This window comes from Dendrobates tinctorius, unplaced genomic scaffold (genome assembly GCF_039654945.1).
Source record: "Dendrobates tinctorius isolate UK_male_01 unplaced genomic scaffold, ASM3965494v1 ptg000588l, whole genome shotgun sequence".
Lineage (NCBI taxonomy): Eukaryota > Metazoa > Chordata > Amphibia > Anura > Dendrobatidae > Dendrobates > Dendrobates tinctorius.
This window is the reverse complement of record NW_027362246.1, coordinates 26,601-33,088: the sequence shown is the minus strand read 5'-3', so window position 1 is coordinate 33,088 and position 6,488 is coordinate 26,601.

The following is a 6,488-nucleotide window of genomic DNA, read 5'->3' as shown; positions in this document are numbered from 1 at the left end:
AGGGAGAGGACGTGGGGATTCTGCAGGGAGAGGATGTGGGGATTCTGCAGGGAGAGGACGTGGGGATTCTGTGCCTGCTGTTGGCACCAGTGAGTCAGCATCCCCCAGGTTTAGCAGGCAACGGTCCTTTATGCGCAGCTTTGTAGGACCTCACCGTACCCCACTGCTGCGGGAGGAACAAATTGAAGCCGTTGTGGGATGGATGGCAGCTAACGCATCGACTTCAATTACTTCCACATCCTCTCAGGGCCAGAGCACCGAAGAGCAACCATCTGTCTCTTCACCACCTGCCAAAGTGCCCAGGCAGTCAGATAGCACTGGACAGGAGCCATCACAGTCTCTACTTGTGTTCTCAAAATCTGTTGGTTTGGAAAGAGGGGGCCAGCCAAGCAGCATTCCAGAATGTGAAGAGGGAGTATGCAGTGATGCGCAACTTCTTTGTCCCTCTGAATCTGAAGAGGCGGGTGGGCCAGTGCCTATGGTCAGCACACCTCAGTACGCATCAGATGATGACGAGACACAGTTGCCACTTTCTGTTGCGTACGGTGCTGGCGAGATAACCCCGGAGAAGCAGGTGTTTGAAGAGGGGAGTGTAGATGATGAGGTCCTTGACCCATCATGGCGTGAGGAACAGGAAGGTGGTGGGAGCAGCTCTGAGGAAGAGATTCCCTGAATGGCCAAAACAGGAGGGAGAGGGAGGGGGCAGACTTGGTTGCCTGTAGCCTCCAATTCGGCACCCGTTAGGAGCATTCCACTTTCAAAAGGCAAAACAGGCGCTCCCAAGACTTGCAGTGCGTGGTCCTTTTTTGACACAGTTGCAGATGACATTTGCTTTGTCAAATGCAAGCTGTGTCATCAGAGAGTCAAAAGAGGGAAAAATGTCAGCAACCTCAATACCACTAATATGTGGAAACATGTGCGGACCAAGCACGAGGTGGAGTTACACAGACACACTGAAGATGTAGGCGAACGTACAGCACCACCTACCACCTCTTCAGCTCGTGTTGGGGCCTCTTCCTCCAGCTCACACACAGCTGGTTCGGCTTCCTCACAGAATCGCCAAGGAAGAACCTCTGGCACTGTTGTCCGGAGACCATGTGAAATTCCACCCACAGCACCACGTTCCAAGTCATCCTCACACTCCCAGGCCACTCGACAGCCATCGGTAGCACAGGCATGGGAGAAAAGGCGGCCCTACTCGGCAAACCATCCCCGAGCACAGGCTCTGAATGCTGGCATTGCCAAACTACTGGCACTTGAAATGCTGTCATTCAGGCTGGTGGAGACTGACACCTTCCGGGACTTCATGGCATTGGCAGTCCCACAATACACCGTGCCCAGCCGCTTTTATTTCAGCAGGCGAGCCGTCCCTGCCCTGCAGAAACATGTGGAGGCAAACATAAAACATGCGCTACTAAACGCCATCAGTAGCAAGGTCCACCTGACCACCGATGCGTGGACCAGTAACCATGGACAGGGACGATACCTTTCCCTCACTGCCCATTGGGTCTATGTTGTGGAGCCGGGTACAGATCTGGAGAGTGGCGCTCTACGTGTTCTGCCAACTCCACGGATTGCAGGAATCCAGTCTGTACACATTGACTCCTCCTCCTACTCAAGTTCCTCTGAAACAGCGCAGCAGGAGCCTGTTATGACCGATATGAGCACAGCCGTGGCCAAACGTCAACAGGCCGTACTGAAATTAATTTCTTTGGGGAATCGAAGCCACACAGCGCAGAAGCTCTGGAATGCCATCAAGCAGGAGAGCGACGTGTGGTTTCTGCCAGCGAATCTCCAGCCGGGCTTGGTAGTGTGTGACAATGGCCGAAATCTGGTGGCAGCTCTTGGCCTTGGCAACCTCACTCACATCCCATGTCTGGCACATGTGCTCAACTTGGTTGTGCAGAGCTTAGTGAGGGACTATCCGGGTCTTGATGCACTGCTGCACAAGGTCCGCATAGAGTGCGCTCACTTGCGGTGTTCCAGCACGGCAAGGTCGCGCCTTGCTGCTCTGCAGCGCCGATTACGCCTTCCGGAACATCGCATCATATGTGACCTACCCACCAGGTGGAATTCTACGTTACATATGTTGGAGCGGTTGTGTGGGCAGCAGTCATGGAGTACCAGCTGCATCAGGCGCAAACAAATCGCACTGTGCGCCGGTCACACTTCAGCACCACTGAGTGGGCCTCTTTGAAGGACATCTGCCTCGTTTTGCGTGCCTTCGATGATTCCACGTGGATGGCGAGTGCAGATGATGCACTAGTCAGCATGACTGTCCCCCTTATCTGCCTGCTTCAAAAAACACTGCAAGCACTAAGGGATGAGGTTTTGGAAGAGGTGGAGGATGAGGAGTCCCAAATGCCATCTGCTTCTGGACAGTCTGCGCTACGTGCTTCCTCACAAAGGCCTAGGTAGGGGACACTTTGTGAGGAGGATGAGGAGGAGTCGATGGAGGAGGAAGACATCTCTCCAGAGGAGGGAGGTACACAAAGCTCTAGTCAGTATGTACAGCGAGGGTGGGGTGATGCAGAGCAGGCAGAGATCACGCCTCAAGCAGGGGACAGCGGTTCTTTGGGAGTCTGCAGCACATGGTTGACTTCATGCTGCAGTGCCTGAGAAACGACCGCCACATCGCCCACATTCTCTATATGGCTGATTATTGGGTGTACACCCTCCTAGATCCTCGCTACCGGGACAACTTGCAAACCCTCATACCAACGTTGAACCGGGAGCGTAAACTGCGGGAGTAGCAAGACACACTGGTGCAGTCCATCATGTTTTCCATTCCACCCGACAGCAGTGGTGCTAGTGCTTTACAAAGCACCTCTGTGCGTCGAGCCAGTGGAGGAAACTCGGCACAAAGAGGGAGCAGAGGCAGCGCCTCAGCACAAGGCAAGACCGCTATGGCCCAAATGTGGCAAAGTTTTGTGTGTCCGCCACAATTGTCTACACCATCACTGACGGCTCCAGTCAGCAGGAGGCAACGTTTCCGTCAGATGGTGACAGACTACATGTCTTGCCCTGTGAGTGTACTCCCAGATGGCTTTTCCCCCTTCAAGTTTTGGGTCTCTAAGCTGGATACATGGCCAGAGCTTAGCCAGTATGCATTGGAGGTGCTGGCTTGCCCTGCTGCCAGTTTATTATCGGAACGCGTCTTTAGTGCCGCAGGTGGTGTACTAACATACCGTCGCACGCGACTTTCTTCCGATAACGTTGACCGGCTTACTTTTCTGAAAATGAACAAGGCCTGGATCTCCCCAGAATTTGCCAGTCCTCTTCCCGATTAAATAATTGGTTGGCAACTGTATCCAGGTCTCCTGTTGTGTTCATGTTTCTACCACCTGAGCTATAATCCCTGGGCTTCAACACAGCCAGTTGTCGCTCAGATGTGTCATCTGCACAGAGGAAAACACTAGCTTCTGTGTTATTGGGGTTCAGTAATGCCAGCTGCTCCCCTGCTGTGTGGACTGCAAAGTCTCCTGCTCCATCCACATTCAAACTACTACTGATTTTTAACCATGCTCCACTTAGGCCTCTGGCTCCACTGTCTCTAGTATTTCCCCTGGCCTCCAACCCCGCCAGTTGCTGCTCTGAAGTGGCATCTGCACAATCCACACTTGTTCCTGAGTTACTGGGGCTCAGTCGCGTCAGTTGATCCCCTGATGTGTGTCCGGCAAGGTCTCCTGGTCTGTCCACATTCCCATTACTAGTAGTGTGAATGAGGACAGAGCAGGAGACCTTGCCGGACACATCAGGGGATCAACTGATGGGACTGAGCCCAAGTAACACAGGAACAAGTGTGGATTGTGCTGACACCACTTCAGAGCTGTCACTGGTGGGGCTGGAGGCCAGGGGAAATACTAGAGACAGTGGAGCCTGAGGCCTAAGTGGAGCATGGTTATAATCAGTAGTAGTCTACAACCTCTATAAAACGTGCTGCAAGTTGGCCTCAGCCTGCTCCATGCTTCATCCTGGGCTCCAACAACGCCAGTTGGTGTTCAGAAGTGCCGTCTTCACAGAGCAAAACACACTAGCTCCTGTGTTAGTGGGGTTCAGTAATGCCAGCTGTTCCCCTGCTGTGTAGACGGCAAAGTCTCCTGCTCCATCCACATGCCAACAACATCAGACCTCAGCCTGCTCCATGCCTCATCCTGTGCTCCAACAACGCCAGTTGGTGTTCAGAAGTGCCGTCTTCACAGAATAAATATCAGGGAACCTCCGCCATGTTTGACTGTAGGGACCGTGTTCTTTTCTTTGAATGCCTCTTTTTTTCTCCTGTAAACTCTATGTTTATGCCTTTGCCCAAAAAGCTCTACTTTTGTCTCATCTGACCAGAGAACATTCTTCCAAAACGTTTTAGGCTTTTTCAGGTAAGTTTTGGCAAACTCCAGCCTGGCTTTTTTAATGTCTCGAGGTAAGAAGTGGGGTCTTCCTTGGTCTCCTACCATACGGTCCCTTTTCATTCAGACGCCGACGGATAGTGCGGGTTGACACTGTTGTACCCTCGGACTGCAGGGCAGCTTGAACTTGTTTGGATGTTAGTCGAGGTTCTTTATTCAACATCCGCACAATCTTGCGTTGAAATCTCTTGTCAATTTTTCTTTTCCGTCCACATCTAGGGAGATTAGCCACAGTGCCATGGGCTTTAAACTTCTTGATGACACTGCGCACGGTAGACACAGGAACATTCAGGTCTTTGGAGATGGACTTGTAGCCTTGAGATTGCTCATGCTTCCTCACAATTTGGCTTCTCAAGTCCTCAGTTCTTTGGTCTTCTTTCTTTTCTCTATGCTCAATTTGGTACACACAAGGACACAGAACAGAGGTTGAGTCAACTTTAATCCATGTCAACTGGCTGCAAGTGTGATTTAGTTATTGCCAATACCTGTTAGGTGCCACAGGTAAGATACAGGTGCTGTTAATTACACAAATTAGAGAAGCATCACATGATTTTTCGAACAGTGCCAATACTTTTGTCCACCCTCTTTTTTTATGTTTGGTGTGGAATTATATCCAATTTGGCTTAAGGACAATTCTTTTTGTGTTTTTTCATTTAAGACAAATTAAATGAAGATAATAATACCAAAGAATTTGTGTTTGCAATGATTTTCAGGAAGAAACTGCGTATTATCTGACAGAATTGCAGGGGTGTCAATACTTTTGGCCACAACTGTATGTATGTATGTATGTATGTGTGTATGTATGTATGGCCCCGCCCCTCATTATGATGTCATAATGCCCCTATTTGCATCCTGGGGAAGAAGTGTGTGCGTATCAAGCGCCGCCCCTCATTATGATGTAACAATGGTTACCATGGCGACGCTGATGTCATCATAGGTTGCAAGCCCTGCCGCCGCTCATTATGATGTCATAATGGTTGACTATGGGATGTAGGATGTGTGACGGGTATATGGGCATGGGACTATGGGATGGTGGATATGTATGACGGGTATATGGGCACGGGACTATGGGATGGAGGATGTGTGATGGGTATATGGGCACTGGACTATGGGATGGTGGATATGTATGACGGGTATATGGGCACTCGACTATGAAATGGCGAATATGTATGATGGGTATATGGGCACGGGACTATGGGATGGAGGATGTGTGATGGGTATATGGGCACTGGACTATGGGAAGGAGGATATGTATGACAAGTAAATGGGCACGGAACTATGGGATGGAGGATGTGTGATGGGTATATGGGCACTGGACTATGGGATGGTGGATATGTATGACGGGTATATGGGCACTCGACTATGAAATGGCGAATATGTATGATGGGTATATGGGCACGGGACTATGGGATGGAGGATATATATGACGGGTATATGGGCACGGGACTATGGGATGGAGGATGTGTGATGGGTATATGGGCACTGGACTATGGGATGGAGGATATGTATGACGGGTATATGGGCACGGAACTATGGGATGGAGGATGTGTGATGGGTATATGGGCACTGGACTATGGGATGGAGGATATGAATGACGGGTATATGGGCACGGGACTATGGGATGGTGGATTTGTATGATGGGTATATGGGCACGGGACTATGGGATGGTGGATATATATGATGGGTATATGGGCACGGGACTATGGGATGGAGGATAATTATAATTTGTTATAACTAACCACAGTTAGTAACTATGCCCGGGCAGCGCCGGGCTCTTCAGCTAGTTGTCACATAATAAGGCGATTATTTTTGCATTGGGTCCTACTATATATATCAAACAATTGCATTGTCAGCAATTCCCTGGCAATCTTTCTTTTTTTCCCCTCAGTTCTCATCAGTTGTGTCAACCGCTTGCTGTACGACATGCACAAGGGGTGTAAGAAAATCAGTCGTAAGGGTACGGAAAATTCAGGCTCCTAAACTGGGCTACAAGATGTGGAATGGGAAAGTGCTTACAATGCAATTGTTTCACTGCTTGTACAGCATGCAGTTATATGACACACCCAACTCTGCTATATCTGTGCA